General features: G+C 42.9%; 1 protein-coding gene and 1 non-coding gene across 5 annotated transcripts in view; one reads left to right on the top strand and one right to left on the bottom strand.

Annotated features, from left to right (window-relative positions):
• The window catches only part of LOC126237019 (ras-like GTP-binding protein RhoL), a 342,104-nt gene that overhangs the window by 118,093 nt on the left and 207,090 nt on the right, over positions 1–16,921 (bottom strand). The gene's annotated exons all lie outside the window — the stretch shown is intronic.
• Trnar-ucu (transfer RNA arginine (anticodon UCU)) lies at positions 9,523–9,595 on the top strand. The gene has a single exon. It is a non-coding gene; the product is annotated as a tRNA-Arg (tRNA).

Genomic DNA, 16,921 nt, shown 5'->3' with positions numbered 1-16,921 from the left:
AACAATGTCAGTTGACATCACAGCAGCTGAGAAGAGTGCTCCACCTACCATCTTCAAAGGATGCCATGGGTCTGATGATGGTCATGTGATGTGACCGAAACCGGTCACCTGTATTCTTGTAACATAGTGGTGTGATTAAGACTGAATTTTAAAAACAAAAAATTATATAAAATAGATACAAGTTTCAAAGATCTACTGTCCTTCTAAGTAGTAACCAGCATTGTGTATAGCCCGCTGCCAGCAATGTGTAAGTCATATGATACTCTTAACAGCGCCAGTTGTGTTGATAGCTCGAAAGGAGCGGTCTATTGCCCGACGAAGCTGTTCATTTCTGCATCACAGCCTGCGACCAGCTTAGAAAAAGGCGGCGACGATTCCTGCAGGATCCGCCCGTCATTTTGCAAGACAATGCTCGGGCACATATGACGCAAGTTGTGACTGATTTGTCCGATCGACGGGGCTGGGAAGTGCTGTACCACCCACAACACTCCCCAGACTTAAGCCCTTGTGACTTCAACTTATTTCCCAAACAGACGGAATTAGCTAGTGGCATTCGCTTCAAAACCGTTACACAGATTCGACGGATTTGTCCGATCGACAACTGGTGGTGTGAAGGGCATCCGACGACTTCCACTTCGCTGGCAACGGTCTGATCACAACGCTGGAGACTGCTCTGAAGGACACTGAACCTCTGAAAAGCGTATCTGTTTTGTATAAGTTGTAAATAAATAGTTGCCATTATTAAAGTTTCAACCCTCGTAGCCTTAGTTTAACACCCAAGAAATTACAATTTCCTTATATGTATCATTTCAAAAACAATCGTCCGAAAATTTGAAAAGGAAATGTCCTGTGCAGTTAATTTAAGAACTATTAACATGAACCATGGACCTTGCCGTTGGTGGGGAGGTTTGCGTGCCTCAGCGATACAGATGGCCGTACCGTAGGTGCAACCACAACGGAGGGGTATCTGTTGAGAGGCCAGACAAACATGTGGTTCCTGAAGAGGTGCAGCAGTCTTTTCAGTAGTTGCAGGGGCAACAGTCTGGATCATTGACTGATCTGGCCTTGTAACATTAACCAAAACGGCCTTGCTGTGCTGGTACTGCGAACGGCTGAAAGCAAGGGGAAACTACAGCCTCCCACGCCCGTGTTCCCGGGTTCGATTCCCGGCGGGGTCATGGATTTTCTCTGCCTCGTGATGGCTGGGTGTTGTGTGATGTCCTTAGGTTAGTTAGGTTTAAGTAGTTCTAAGTTCTAGGGGACTGATGACCCTAGATGTTACGTCCCATAGTGCTCAGAGCCATTTGAACCATTTTGAAACTACAGCCGTAATTTTTCCCGAGGACATGCAGCTTTACTGTATGATGAAATGATGATGGCGTCCTCTTTGGTAAAATATTCCGGAGGTAAAATACTCCCCCATTCGGATCTCTGGGCAGGGACTACTCAAGAGGACGTCGTTATCAGGAGAAAGAAAACTGGCGTTCTACGGACCGGAGTGTGGAATGTCGGATCCCTTAATCGGGCAGGTAGGTTAGAAAATTTAAAAAGGGAAATGGATAGGTTAAAGTTAGATATAGTGGGAATTAGTGAAGTTCGGTGGCAGGAGGAACAAGACTTTTGGTCAGGTGATTACAGGGTTATAAATACAAAATCAAATAGGGGTAATGCAGGAGTAGGTTTAATAATGAATAAACAAATAGGAGTGCGGGTTAGCTACTACAAACAGCATAGTGAACGCATTATTGTGGCCAAGATAGACACAGAGCCCATGCCTACTACAGTAGTACAAGCTTATATGCCAACTAGCTCTGCAGATGATGAAGAAATTGATGAAATGTATGACGAGATAAAAGAAATTATTCAGGTAGTGAAGGGAGACGAAAATTTAATAGTCATGGGTGACTGGAATTCGTCAGTAGGAAAAGGGAGAGAAGGAAACATAGTAGGTGAATATGGATTGGGGGGAAGAAATGGAAGAGGAAGCCGTCTTGTAGAATTTTGCACAGAGCATAACTTAATCATAGCTAACACTTGGTTCAAGAATCATAAAAGAAGGTTGTATACCTGGAAGAATCCTGGAGATACTAAAAGGTATCAGATAGATTATATAATGGTAAGACAGAGATTTAGGAACTAGGTTTTAAATTGTAAGACATTTCCATGGGCAGATGTGGATTCTGACCACAATCTATTGGTTATGAACTGCAGATTGAAACTGAAGAAACTGCAAAAAGGTGGGAATTTAAGGAGATGGGACCTGGATAAACTGAAAGAACCAGAGGTTCTAGAGAGTATCAGGGAGAGCATAAGGGAACAATTGACAGGAATGGCGGAAAGAAATACAGTAGAAGAAGAATGGGTAGCTCTGAGGGATTAAGTAGTGAAGGCAGCAGAGGATCAAGTAGGTAAAAAGACGAGGGCTAATAGAAATCCTTGGGTAACAGAAGAAATATTGAATTTAATTGATGAAAGGAGAAAATATAAAAATACAGTAAATGAAGCAGGCAAAAAGGAATACAAACGTCAAAAAATGAGATCGACAGGAAGTGCAAAATGGCTAAGCAGGCATGGCTAGAGGACAAATGTAAGGATGTAGAGGCTTGTCTCACTAGGGGTAAGATAGATACTGCCTACAGGAAAATTAAAGAGACCTTTGGAGATAAGAGAAACACTAGTATGAACATCAAGAGCTCAGATGGCAACCCAGTTCTAAGCAAAGAAGGGAAGGTAGAAAGGTGGAAGGAGTATATAGAGGGTTTATACAAGGGCGATGTACTTGAGGACAATATTATGGAAATGGAAGAGGATGTAAATGAAGATGAAATGGGAGATAAGATACTGCGTGAAGAGTTTGACAGAGCACTGAAAGACCTGAGTCGAAACAAGGCCCCGGGAGTAGACAACATTCCATTAGAACTACTGATGGCCTTGGGAGAGCCAGTCATGACAAAACTCTACCATCTGGTGAGCAAGATGTATGAGACAGGCGAAATACCCTCAGACTTCAAGAAGAATTTAATAATTCCAATCCCAAAGAAAGCAGGTGTTGACAGATGCGAAAATTACTGAACTATCAGTTTAATAAGTCACAGCTGCAAAATACTAACGCGAATTCTTTACAGACGAATGGAAAAATGGTAGAAGCGGACCTCGGGGAAGATCAGTTTGGATTCCGTAGAAATGTTGGAACACGTGAGGCAATACTAACCTTACGACTTATCTTAGAAGAAAGATTAAGGAAAGGCAAACCTACGTTTCTAGCATTTGTAGACTTAGAGAAAGCCTTTGGCAACGTTAACTGGAATACTCTCTTTCAAATTCTGAAGGTGGCAAGGGTAAAATACAGGGAGCGAAAGGCTATTTACAATTTGTACAGAAACCAGATGGCAGTTATAAGAGTCGAGGGGCATGAAAGGGAAGCAGTGGTTGGGAAAGGAGTGAGACAGGGTTGTAGCCTCTCCCCGATGTTATTCAATCTGTATATTGAGCAAGCAGTAAAGGAAACAAAAGAAAAATTCGGAGTAGGTATTAAAATTCATGGAGAAGAAGTAAAAACTTTGAGGTTCGCCGATGACATTGTAATTCTGTCAGAGACAGCAAAAGACTTGGAAGAGCAGTTGAACGGAATGGACAGTGTCTTGAAAGGAGGATATAAGATGAACATCAACAAAAGCAAAACGAGGATAATGGAATGTAGTCAAATTAAATCGGGTGATGTTGAGGGGATTAGATTAGGAAATGAGACACTTAAAGTAGTAAAGGAGTTTTGCTATTTAGGGAGCAAAATAACTGATGATGGTCGAAGTAGAGATGATATAAAATGTAGACTGCCAATGGCAAGGAAATCGTTTCTGAAGAAGAGAAATTTGTTAACATCGAGTATAGATTTAAGTGTCAGGAAGTCGTTTCTGAAAGTATTTGTATGGAGTGTAGCTATGTATGGATGTGAAACATGGACGATAACCAGTTTGGACAAGAAGAGAATAGAAGCTTTCGAAATGTGGTGCAACAGAAGAATGCTGAAGATAAGGTGGGTAGATCACGTAACTAATGAGGAGGTATTGAATAGGATTGGGGAGAAGAGAAGTTTGTGGTACAACTTGACTAGAAGAAGGGATCGGTTGGTAGGACATGTTTTGAGGCATCAAGGGATCACAAATTTAGCATTGGAGGGCAGCGTGGAGGGTAAAAATCGTAGAGGGAGACCAAGAGATCAATACACTAAGCAGATTCAGAAGGATTTAGGTAGCAGTAGGTACTGGGAGATGAAGAAGCTTGCACAGGATAGAGTAGCATGGAGAGCTGCATCAAACCAGTCTCAGGACTGAAGACCACAACAACAACACAACAGCAAAAAAGACTCACAACTCTGACAACCTCGGAAGTTACGGGATATGAAATCACAGTCTGCTCTCTCAATTATTGGTGTATTACTTAGCATTACGATTGTCTGTAGAATGTGGCTTTTGCGAGCGAGTAAACGAGGGGACTGCTGTTTCTTTCGGCCGTTTCCGCCTACGTTTAGGGAATAAGTCTGTCCGTTTACTCAGGTTCCCGTGGTTTGACGGTTTTAGCTGTGGGCTCTGGAGCAGTGTCGCATTCGTGGTAGACAGCAGGCGCCGTCAGCCTGTAAACGTGCGCCTCTACCTGGTTGGAAAACTGGTATGTTATCGTTCAGACCACAAGCCCATCCACGTGGACAGGCCATCACTGAAGCAACTCAGAAATGTTCTGTGTTAAACGTAGCTTGTATTTTAAAATTCCATATCATTTTCGAGATTCTCAGTTGTGCTGCTTCAGTTTCGTTAGCTGGAAAATTTGGAAATTAAAATATAAAAAGACGTAAACATTTCCTCTAAATTTTTGCTTAGGGGTGCGGGTCATGATCCCCTTACGGCACCTCCCCCCATCCCTCTGATCCGCGCCTGCCTCACATCCCTTCTGGTATGTTTAGTATTCCTTCCAATAGTGATTTTATCAAAAGATGTTCTTCTCCGAACTATGTATGCTGTTTCAGTACCAGACACGGTGATTCTACGCTGTCCAGCCACATTAATGTGAGCATTTGTCGAAAGCCTGAAAAAAGCACCATTTGCAGCGTAGATTGCTACAAGATGTGCAGGAAGAGTGTCAGTGAGGTTCTGGAAGGTATCGACAGTGATGTGGACCTATGCCGACTCCTGTGCCGTGGCCAGATCACTAGGTTTCTAGAACAATGGACTCGCATTTGGGAGGACGACGGTTCAATCCCGTGTCCGGCCATCCTGATTTAGGTTTTCCGTGATTTCCCTAAATCGTGCTAGGCAAATGCCGAGATAGTTCCTTCGAAAGGGCACGGCCGACTTCCTTCCCCGTCATTTCCTAATCCGATGAGACCCATGACCTCGCTGTCTGGTCTCCTCCACAAAACAACCGAACCCCAACTAGGTTTTTCGGCTGAGGATCCATGACGTGAACAGCCCAGTCGAAATGGCCCCAAAGATTCTCGATTGGGTTTGATCTGGAGAGTTTAGTGACCATGGGAGTACGGTAAACTCATCCTGGTGCTCTTTGAAGCCGCGCGGGATTAGCCGAGCGGTCTTAGGCGCTGCAGGCATGGACTGTGCGGCTGGTCCCGGCGGAGGTTCGAGTCCTCCGTCGGTCATGGGTGTGTGTGTTTGTCCTTAGGATAATTTAGGTTAAGTAGTGTGTAAGCTTAGGGACTGATGACCTTGGCAGTTAAGTCCTATACGTTTTCACACACATTTGAACATTTTTTGCTCTTTGAACCACGCATTTCCTGTTTGTACAAGCCATCGTGTCGAGGAATAGCAAATTGCATTTAGGGGTGGACGTGGTCCCCAAGAAAAGATATATATTTGTTTTGGTCCACTGTGTTTTCCAGAATAACGCAGTCACTCAGGGAATGCCACGAAAACTTTCCCCAAGCCGTAATGCTCCCTCTTCCGGCCTGGACCCTTCCGACGATCGTTGCAGCGTGTTTCGTTTCTGTCCTATGGAGCATGAAACGTTGTTCATCTGAAAAGGCCACCTGTCGCCATCAGTGGACGTCCAGTTGCGGTATTGGCATGGAAATTTCAGCCTCAGCCGCCGATAAACGGCAGACAGCATGGGTGCATGAACCAGGCGCCTGCTGCACAGGTCCACAAGCAGCAACGTTCGCTGAACGGTCGTTGAGCAGACGCTGTTACTGGCCCCTTAGTTCATGAGTGTCAGTTGCTCAACAGTTGCAAGACTGTACGCCCGTACACATCTCCGCAGCCTTCGTCCACCCCTGTGGTGCACCACAGATGCCTGGGCGCCTGTTTTGGGTAGTGCCATTTTGGCGTGCAAGGTATCCTTTAACCACGGCGGCACGGCACACGAATACAACACAAACTTAGCGGTTTCGGAAAAGCTTCCACCCGTGGGCTGAAAGCCAATGATCGTGCCCTTTTGAACGTGAGATAAATCGTCCAGTTCCTGCATTACGACGACGACAGCAGCGTTTTCTGCGTCCCTCCGATACGCTTTATATATCCTCCGCTGCTAGTGGTGCCACCTGTGAGTGGTTATTGTACGTTGATTTCGAACATAGGCGAAGGTCACATTAATGTGACTGGAGCGTGTAGACACCCTCTAGTAGAATCGCAGTTGTCTCGAAAACACCGGCCGGCCAATGTGGCCGAGCGGTTCTAGGTGCTTCAGTCTGGAACCGCGCGACCGCTACGGTCGCAGGTTCGAATCCTGCCTCGGGCATGGACGTGTGTGGTGTCCTTAGGTTAGTTAGGTTTAAGCAGTTCTAGGGGACTGATGACCTCAGATGTTAAGTCCCATAGTTCTCAGAGCCATTTGAACCATTCGAAAACACCAAATTAGTGAGCGCGGACCATTTGTCCCGTTTTAAGTCTGACAGTAGCGAGAACATTGCGTCACTGCAATGCTCACAAGTTTACTGGTCTTTGGTAACACCTTCAAGAATGTTGCAGACCATAACGCCGTATCTCTGCCTGAGAGCACATATGCATTCAAGATCTGTGATTCCCTCTCACACACAGATTTTGGCATTTTATATGAACTGCTGTATTTACCGACACCTGATAACCTTCTAGTTGCCTGAAGGTGAGAAATACCACAAATTAAAAACGTAATAAATAAAAAATGAATGTTTGACAGCTGTACGCGTGTAATAATTGCGTTAAGGATGTGGACCTATCTCATATCAAATCTAAACATAAATAGGCATTATCCAGAAGTTTCTGCAGTTTTATTTTCGAATAAATAAAATTTAATGGATCCTGTCACTCATAAATGTGGCCATTTCCCGCCGCAAGGACAACTTACATTCCATCTTAACTGAGTTTTAATTGTCAAGTAATTCAACAAGACGTCTCGACTCGATTGTGAAATGCGTCTGCTCTTTACATTACCTTACAAGTCTCCTTGTAATTTTGCATCAAAATGACACTTAAATTTATCAGAATCATGTAACATCTACATATTCTTTAATGCAGTAATTTAAAAGATGGAAGATTAGATTGTAACACCTCGTCGATACTTATGTCTCGGAAGATGGAGTACCACGTGGGGTTCTAGAGTGACATGGCTTTATTGAAGGAAACATCATGGAGTTCATACGACGCAGCATCAGACACACCCAAAAAACTGGGACACATGCGTGGTTTGATAGTCGCTTCCCCGTGTGCATCACTATTGTTGTAAGCTGTGCAATTAATTTACCTTATTCAGTGAGATTAGAAATGGAAGTGAGAGGCCAACTTAGAATTCCTCTATCGAAATATATCAAGGAGATTCATAATTCATCGTCCACATCGAACAACAAATTACTGGCACAATATATTGAGTTGTGACATGTTACCTAACGTAAGACCTTTATGCCCGACGTGACGCAGTATTTACCTAACAAGCAAAATCGAAATGCTTAAGTCCGCAAGACAATGTGATACTTCAGAGCCCATGCAAGGATGAATTGAACGTACTGTTGTCCGATGACTGTTGAGATGTAGCTCTGTCCGCTAATCTGTCCTGTATAAGTCTCTTCCTATCTCGTAACTACTGCAGCCTACATTCATTTAGATCTCCTTATTGTGGTCAAGCCTTTCCCTCCCTCCACAATTTATAGCCCACACACTTCTTTCCATTACCAAGTTGACTTTTTGATGCGCCAGTAGAATCCCATCGACCGATCCCTTCTGTTAGTCAAGTTGTGACACAATTCGATTCAGTCCTTTCTCATTAATTATTGGATCTTCCTTCTAGTCTTCAACAATCTTCTGCAGCATCAGATTTCGAGAGCTCCTGAACTCTACATTTCACTTATGTATAGATACCCCCCAGAAACGACTTCCTAACACTTGAATTTGCACTAGGTTTCAACAGGTTCCTCATTTTCAGAAATAATTTTCTTGCTATTACATTTTATGGCCTTTTTACTTATGCCATCGTCAGTTAATTTGCTGCCCAAAGAGCAAAATTTATTTACTCTATTTGGTGTCTTATTTCCTAATCTGTTTTCCTCAGCATTGACTAATTTAATTTGACTACATTCCATTACCCTTGTTTGTTTGAGCAGTTGATACTTGGAATTAACGGCAGCTGGCTAGCCATTTCTGCTAAAATTTGAGTCTCTTATGCACTCAATTTGCCTAATCTTAACATCTCTTATGCCCACAGTCCATGCAATTTATTTCTTTATGATCGCCACGGAGGTTTTGTTCCATCTTAACCAGAGGTAAATTACTCCCTCTTGCGGGGCATCTTTGCACGCAAGTCACTTTTGATTTGTCGTCTCCTCTTTCCTCTTGCCCCCTTCACCCGCGCCAGTCATCGCTATTAAGTCTGATAATGACGAGGCCCACGAAAAAGACAGGCCACGACACGTACGTCACGGAGGTAGGGCTGATTTACTCGCTTGCTTGTTCAGCTCTGCAGATAAATTACGCTTCTGCACCTGTTAACTCGTAATTGCGTGTTTACGTACAAACGAGAATTGCATCTTCTACTGTGAATCCGATATTATGGTGTCTTGTTTATTAATCCTACAACGATCGAAAGTCCCTACGCCTAGTAATAATTTGTTACGGCTGGACTGGGTATAATAAAATTTTATCGGTTGGATGAGGCACCACATCTTGTATGAAATGAGGACTGTTAAGCAGTAGAGACTAAATGCTATAAACGAGCTGTTATATCATCAATGCAGGGATAGATCTTAAATTACAGCTACTGCACAATCGCGTATTTTTTGTAGTACTAGTAATCAGTAAGACTCCGTAAAAGCAGTTTTCAGTAGAATATGCAACTCTCGTTAATATGTAAACACCCAGTTACCAGTTAACACGATTAGGAACTCATTTCGTCGGCTGAGTTGAGCGAGCGAGCTAGCTCAGGCCTACCGTCGTGACGTACGCGCCGCGGCGTGTCTTTCTCGTAGGCCTGGTGATAATCAGTGGCGACGAGTGCTCAGACTACGGGAACCGCACTAAGACATCTCTGGACGTGACACACTCAACGAACATCGTCCCTTTGGCGCAGAGGATAGCGCGTTGGACTTCTAATCCAAAGGTCGTGGGTTCGATCCCCACAAGGGATGAAATGTTTTTAACTCATAATTTAACACTTTGGTGCATGTATGGAATTAACCCAACGTAAAACTAGGCGCAACTGAGTTGTAACACCGATATCACTGGAAAGTATATGGTGAACTATGCCGGCTGTTTCGTACAGCCCCAGTTAAGATGTACATCAAAGCAGTCAGGTAGAGGACAATGGCTGTCCAGTGCGAAAGTATGGCATCCGTCCAGATCTGTTACAAGCTTGCCACCAGCGCTCTTGTGACGTTGCACTACTTGTCACAAAATCAAAACATCTGTAGTCTGACCTAAGCGCGATAATAACGGCTATACAGCCGTTTTAGCATTAATCCATCTGATAAGACAGAAATAACAGGTCGTTAAACATACCCTCCACTGCTCTGAAACGCCTGGAATACTGTTAGGATGGAATTCTTAACCTCTATCTTTCGTTTAGGAAACAGAAGCGAAATGGTTTAAAGAATACACGGAATATTTGTAACAAATATAAACAGATACAGATATACAGATACGTATATAGATACACGGTTGAGAATAGGGATATGTTCCGACTGATAGGACAAAAGTAACAGATCCAGCGTGAGCAAGAACATAGAAGACGGGACATTTTCTCTATCAGAGGTAAGAAATGTTCAAATGTGTGTGAAATCTTATGGGACTTAACTGCTAAGGTCATCAGTCCCTAAGCTTACACACTACTTAACCTAAATTATCCAAGGACAAACACACACATCCATGGCCGAGGGAGGACTCAAACCTCCGCCGGGACCAGAGGTAAGAAAGAAGGTCTTCATCGAGAGGGTGAAGATAATACTAACGGGTGGTCTAGACGTTACGAACAAGAAATACCACAGGAGTCTATGAATTCACTTGCATTCCTTGGAACACTTTTAGTAAAATCTTGTTTCTGCGCTGAAAGTAATACGACAATGAAGACCTACAAAAGCAATCAGAGTCTCTAGTAAACTCTTAAGTTTTGCTTTTTTATATTAATCGTACGTTCAAACTTCCTATGTTTACACTTGTGCCAGCTCCCGCCAGAGGTTCGAGTCCTCTCTCGGGCATGAGTGTGTGTGTGTGTGTTGTTCTTAGCATAGGTTAGTTTAAGTTGGTTTAAGTAGTGTGTAAGTCTAGGGACCGATGACCTCTGCAGTTTGGTCCCTTAAAGACTCACACACATTAGAACATACTTGTGCGATGATCTGAGATATATCTATGTCACATTTTGCGTTATAAATGGAGTATAATCAGACTGCGCCTTTATGCCTACGCTGGCACTATTTGTGCCATCAAACCGTGTCATGGTTTGTGAATAAAATTATCACCCAATGTAGTAGTTAAGACACTGGACCTGAATTTTGGACGCCCAGCTAGGCAGTTGTAGGTATTCCCTACTGTATTAAGGCAAATTCTGACATGGTTCTTTGAACAGAATGCGACGCTTGTCCTAAACGGAGCTTAAGTTTGGTCTAGAAATGACCTAGTTCTAACGGAACTTTTAATCTAAACCTTCCTTTCTTGTTTCACACATGTAACAATTAATTCATGACGCAATTGGTTTTCCTTTTTATACTTATGAATTATTTACTTTAATTCAGGACATGATTTGTTGCCTAATACATGCTGGAAGCAAAGTTTTACATACTTAAATTTAGGATTTGAGCAACGACAATTAATTAAATTAATATACCATTGTATAGCTGATGTTACTTGGATTTAAAATTGGTATGTTTAGTATCACGGTCCTTGCAAAGTAACAGAAAGCTCCAGATATCGTTCTTAAAGAGATCCAGTGAAACATCGTCCATAATCACCAGTAGTCTTTGCAAACTGATTTTAATGAAAAATTATAGCCTGCCATAACTCGCCATTTTGAGCATAGGAACTATAGCGGACGTACCTAAGCGAAATCGCGGGTCCACAATGGTGGATAGAAAGGCCAGTAACTGGCCTCTAAACATCTCCATGTGCAAACCAATCCAGCTCAAAGAGGAAAACGGAGAGCGTTAAGGGTAAACAGGGAATGTCCCGCCTACCACATGCTGTCCTGTTTCGGGTTCTGCTGACTGGTGAACGCAAAACGCCAGATGCGCAACTGGCACTGCGCCTAGGGTAGAGAAGCATCTCAGACCAAATCACTGTACATCGCGCCTCCAAACAACAGGCAGCATCTGTACGGCCTGCCTGCAGAGTGCGAACAGAAGCATAATCGGGATGCTCCTGTGTCAGCTGAACACTGCTATGGCCGACTGTATAAAGCATTTAAGCTTAGGTTAAGACAAAAGCGGCTCTGAGCACTATGGGACTTAACATCTGAGGTCATCAGTCCCCTAGAACTTAGAACTACTTAAACCTAAGGACATCACACACATCCATGCCCGAGGCAGGATTCGAACCTGCGACCGTAGTGGTCGCGCGGTTCCAGACTGCAGCGCCTAGAACCGCTCGGCCACACAGGCCGGCTAGGTTAAGACAGAAATTTACCTTAGACCAAGCTTAACCTGGCATATGCGTCATATAAACGTTAATCCTGGATCACATCGCCGTGAAGTCGGATCAGATTTGACTGGCGGAAATTCGTGGTTCAAAGTCAAGTTCAGCTCTAATCGGCAGTTTATAATGTATTGGCACTACAGTTCATCGCTTATGTTTTTAGCACCAACTGAAATAATAATGGAAGTTGTTATTAACACAAACAATGGCAAATAAATATGCGACTGCGCCATTCCCACGCTACTGATGCTCAAAATACTGTTGTTAGGTTGAGAAAATTACCCGCTACCGTGTGACTTAATGATCAGTCTCATAACAACTCTTGGGAGATGACTCGTAATTTATGTGATTAGTTCAAAGGTATTTTGTAGACGCTTAGCAGCAGAGTAAGAAAGGAAAATTCGAAATATTTGCAGTGGACAGTTAAGTATGGGAATGTTGACAGCAGCCAATAACGATTCAGCATCACTTATATATGTTCTCATAGTAGCAATAACTACGCAATTCGTATTAAATTATTAACAACCGAACATGTCCTTAAATTGCTATGACAGTTCTACGTGCGTTGATAAATAGAACATAAAGTATTTTTAAATACACTAACCACACAACTCTGTTTCATTCATTTCAGTGGCTCAGAGGTTGCGTTGTGCAGAAGATCAATTGTTCGAACCCATGTCAATTACTGAATTTTTTCCATTTGTTACTACTTCTTCTACATTATTGGTCGCAAAGATAATTATAATAATATTACCGTGCCATTCCATACCATTGAAACCATAGAATACCATACCACACTCTGTATTTTCCGACCGTTCAGGACCACTGTTCGGCAAAATTTTGTGTGCAGTAACACTGTGCGATGTGAATTACATTTTTTCCTTTCGTTTACAAATATCTGAGCATTTAGATGTGTCCACAGAGGACGATGATGACGAGATACAACGACCTCCCAGCATGTTCCGTGAAAGGGTGAACCCACTCGTGGAGTTAAATAACAAGTCGTTTAAACTGAGGTTTCGTTTGGAGAAAAGTATTTAGAGCAGTTGGAAGTAAGATTCAGAGACTATCTAACGAAAGTAATCAAAAGATTCGAACCACTGAGTGCAATGTATGTTTTGCTGTTAATCTTAATATTTTACGCTACAGGAACCTTTCAAATAGTGGTTGGTGATCTGTTTAAAGCAGACATAGCAACAGCTTTCAGAGGTGCCCATAAGGTATCGGCCTTACGAGAGAATTGAAGTAAACAGCAACTTCTCTCCATGCCTTTACCTTGTTGGCCACATTGACTTGCACTCAATTATATCTTTATACTACCCCAACACAATTTCCAGCAGCAAATCTTTCTCTTGTTGAGAAAAAATTGACGATCGCTGCTTTTTCTGTTTACTTGCTCGATAGTAAATAGTGCGTATCTACAATGTACGATAAATATCTGCGGTCGAAGTGCAATAGTCGTGTGACAGCTGACTTTAGCCGTGTTGCCAACCGTGTTATGTGCTACCCAAGATCAAATCTGAGTTCTGAACATAGTTCACTTTCTGATCTAATGTCAAATTTGATCTGCAGTCAGCAATGTTTATACAATCGGCCCCATTCTGCCAGTTGTTTTATAAAGTTCTATTCAGAAAGTAAGGAAGGAAAATGAGGAGGAAGGGAGGTTAGAGGCGTCAAACGCAGCACGAGTTCTGTTGAGTAAGTGTGGGGGAAGGAAGCGCCAGTAGGATGTTTCGTGAATCATTCGAGCATTCACCGAAGGACGTGCAGGAAGACCACGGAAAACCTAAAATCAATGTGGCCGAACTTCTATTTGGACGCTACACTGTGTACCCTGTCCACTGTCCTACGTCGCTCGGGGTATGTCAACAGAATAGTTACGGATATAGTGGGCTGTCACTGATTGGTAGACGCTAATACGAACACAAGCTAGAGACCTCCTGAAAATACTGCTGATATTTTACTCGTAGAAGCAACGTCTGCTATTGAAAGTGCTGCGAGGCTGCCATGTATGTATACGTTGAGGAAATAAATGCATAACCACAAATGTTCTCTGTTGCCTTGTGTGTAGTACGGCATACTAAGTACATGACTAGCTCGCGGAAAAGATAATATGTGAATTCGTGACAAAAGATAAAAACACCTACAGCCGTCCTTATGATCTGATTTTGTCGCTACCAGTTTCGACGCTTCATTGCGTCATCTTCAGGCTGTTTTGATGCGGTACAGGTTGATACGATCCCCATGCATAACCCGTTGCCAGCATTACTGGATTCGCAGATAATCTGAAACTCACGTGTCAGCACTCCAACCATCACTGACACGTGAGTTTCAGATTATCTGCGAATCCAGTAATGCTGGCAACTGATGGGTTATGCATGGGGATCGTATCAACCTGTACCGCATCAAAACAGCCTGAAGATGACGCAATGAAGCGTCGAAACTGGTAGCGACAAAATAAAATAAAATCATAAGGACGACTGTAGGTGTTTTTATTTTTTGTCACGATATTAAACGGCCGTCGTCCCAGAGACGTCCAGCTAAAAGGATGGACATATCAAAAAAAAAAAAAAATGAATTTGTGGATCAAGGGGTATTACACAACCGCTTAGTTTCAGCCCGTTCGACAAAGATATCATTCCAGATTTTATCTTGACTGTCATTTCTGGCAATGCTTCATGAACGTAGAAATAACAGGATATCCTGTGGTTCGGGTAACATGTTAAAGTGCACGTCTACACTACATAGCTATACTACGTAAGCCACATTAGGATGTGTGGCTGTGGGTAATTCCTGTATCCCTCCGCACTTCCCTGTTCCAGTCGTGTATGGTACACGAGAGGCCTGGTTGTTGGTAAGCCTTCCTATGAGACGTAATCTCGTTAATTTTACCTTCGCAGTCTTTTCGCCAGGTATACGTAGCAGTAATAAATATATTTGCTCACTGCCGGCCTCTGTGACCGAGCGGTTCTAGGCGCTTCAGTCCGGAACCGCGCTGCTCCTATGGTCGCAGGTTCGAATGCTGCCTCGGGCATGGATGTGTGTAATGTCCTGTGTTAGTTAGGTTTAGGTAGTTCTAACATCTGATGACCTCAGATGTTAAGTCCCATAGAGCTTAGAGGCATTTGAATATTCGGTCACTCAGGAGCGTATACGCTCGAGATTTTAACAACAAAACCACATCGTGATGCACAACGTGTCTATGTACCGTCTGCCACTGTAGTTGGGTGAGCATCTTCTTGACGCTTTCGAGGTTATCAAACAAACCTGTGATGAAACGCACTCCTCATATTTCGATCTCCTATTTTTCCTTTTATCAAGTATACCTGGAAAGGGTCCTTGATTGATCAGCAGCACTGAAATATCGATTGAAAAAGGGTTTTGCACGCTAGAATCTTTGTGGGTGGACTGTACATCGTGAGGGTTCTTCAGTGAATCTTAGAAGGGGAACCACGCCCTTTCGTCATCACCGATTTTGTCAAATTTATGATATAATTATGTCGGGCTTGGCGAGAAATGTAAGTAACCTAAAGTAGGAGCATCTGATGGCAGAGCGTTTAGAAAAATCGAAAATTTGGCGCGGGTCGGGCGAAGCATGACACACTTATGTTTGTTTCCCGGCAGCGGTTAGAGCAGTGGAAAGGAGTACAGAACGCTTATTCGACCGTCTTTACGTCGAGTTCCTATGCGGAAACTTTTTTATTCAATTTTTACGTTACTTACACTGCAACAAAATCCAAACAATGTGCAATATATTGTGTTTATTAATATTTTCATAAAAGCCATGAAATGGGAAGGGAAAGCAAAATTTGGAATTACAAATAAATGTCTAGGAAGGGATCAAAGAGCGTAGACGACAACTTCGTTTATGAAATTAGATACTTTTATTATTTACCACTTGATTTACACGTGAGGCTATGATATTCATCGTAAAAACAAGATCATCTTGCACACTTTATAAAAGTCGATTTTTTTACACCTACTGGGTTGTCTTAAAGTTTATATAGAAAAACAAAACTGGTTTACATTCAAAATAGGTTATCTCTCTCAGTGGACAGTTTGGCGGCAAACCAAATGTAGCCGGCCGCTGGTGGCCGAGCGGTTCTGGCGCTACAGTCTGGAACCGCGCGACCGGTACGGTCGTAGGTTCGAATCCTGCCTCGGGCATGGATGTGTGTGTTGTCCTTAGGTTAGTTAGGTTTAAGCAGTTCTAAGTTCTAGGGGACTTATGACCTCAGCAGTTGAGTCCCATAGTGCTCAGAGCCATTTGAACCAAACCAAATGTAACGAAGTCCTTACGCCTGAATTACAATTCTTTCTTCGAAAGTTATTTGTAACCCCCAAATTTTATTTACATTTCTTTTTCACGTCTTTTACAAAAATATTAACAAATACAATACAATGGGGGTTATTTCGGTTTATTTGCAGTTTAAGGAATGTGAAAATTTAAAATAAAAATTTCCGCATAGAGAGACTGTCCCACGACCTCGGATTGCGGTTCTGTACTCTTCCCGCTGGGCGAACCGCTGCATGAAAACCACGTTAACATAAATATGAGGCTTATGTCTCGCACGATCCACGCCAAAAATGATATTTTTTCTAAACGCTTGGCCATCTGACACTCTCACTTTTGTCACTTTCATTTCTGGTCAAGACCTGCAGATACCATAAATTTGGACGAAATCGTTAATGACGGGTATGCGCGGTCCCCTTGCCAGCCTGACATCTCTTACGATTTCAGCAATCGTGTAATTAAACCATCACACGTCCTGCCGCCTATTTGTGCGCAACATATTACAACTGAGCGATTACCAAGCTTCATTCCTCTGCGG

The sequence above is a fragment of the Schistocerca nitens genome, chromosome 2 (genome assembly GCF_023898315.1).
Source record: "Schistocerca nitens isolate TAMUIC-IGC-003100 chromosome 2, iqSchNite1.1, whole genome shotgun sequence".
NCBI lineage: Eukaryota > Metazoa > Arthropoda > Insecta > Orthoptera > Acrididae > Schistocerca > Schistocerca nitens.
This window is presented reverse-complemented; position numbering and strand designations above follow the sequence as displayed.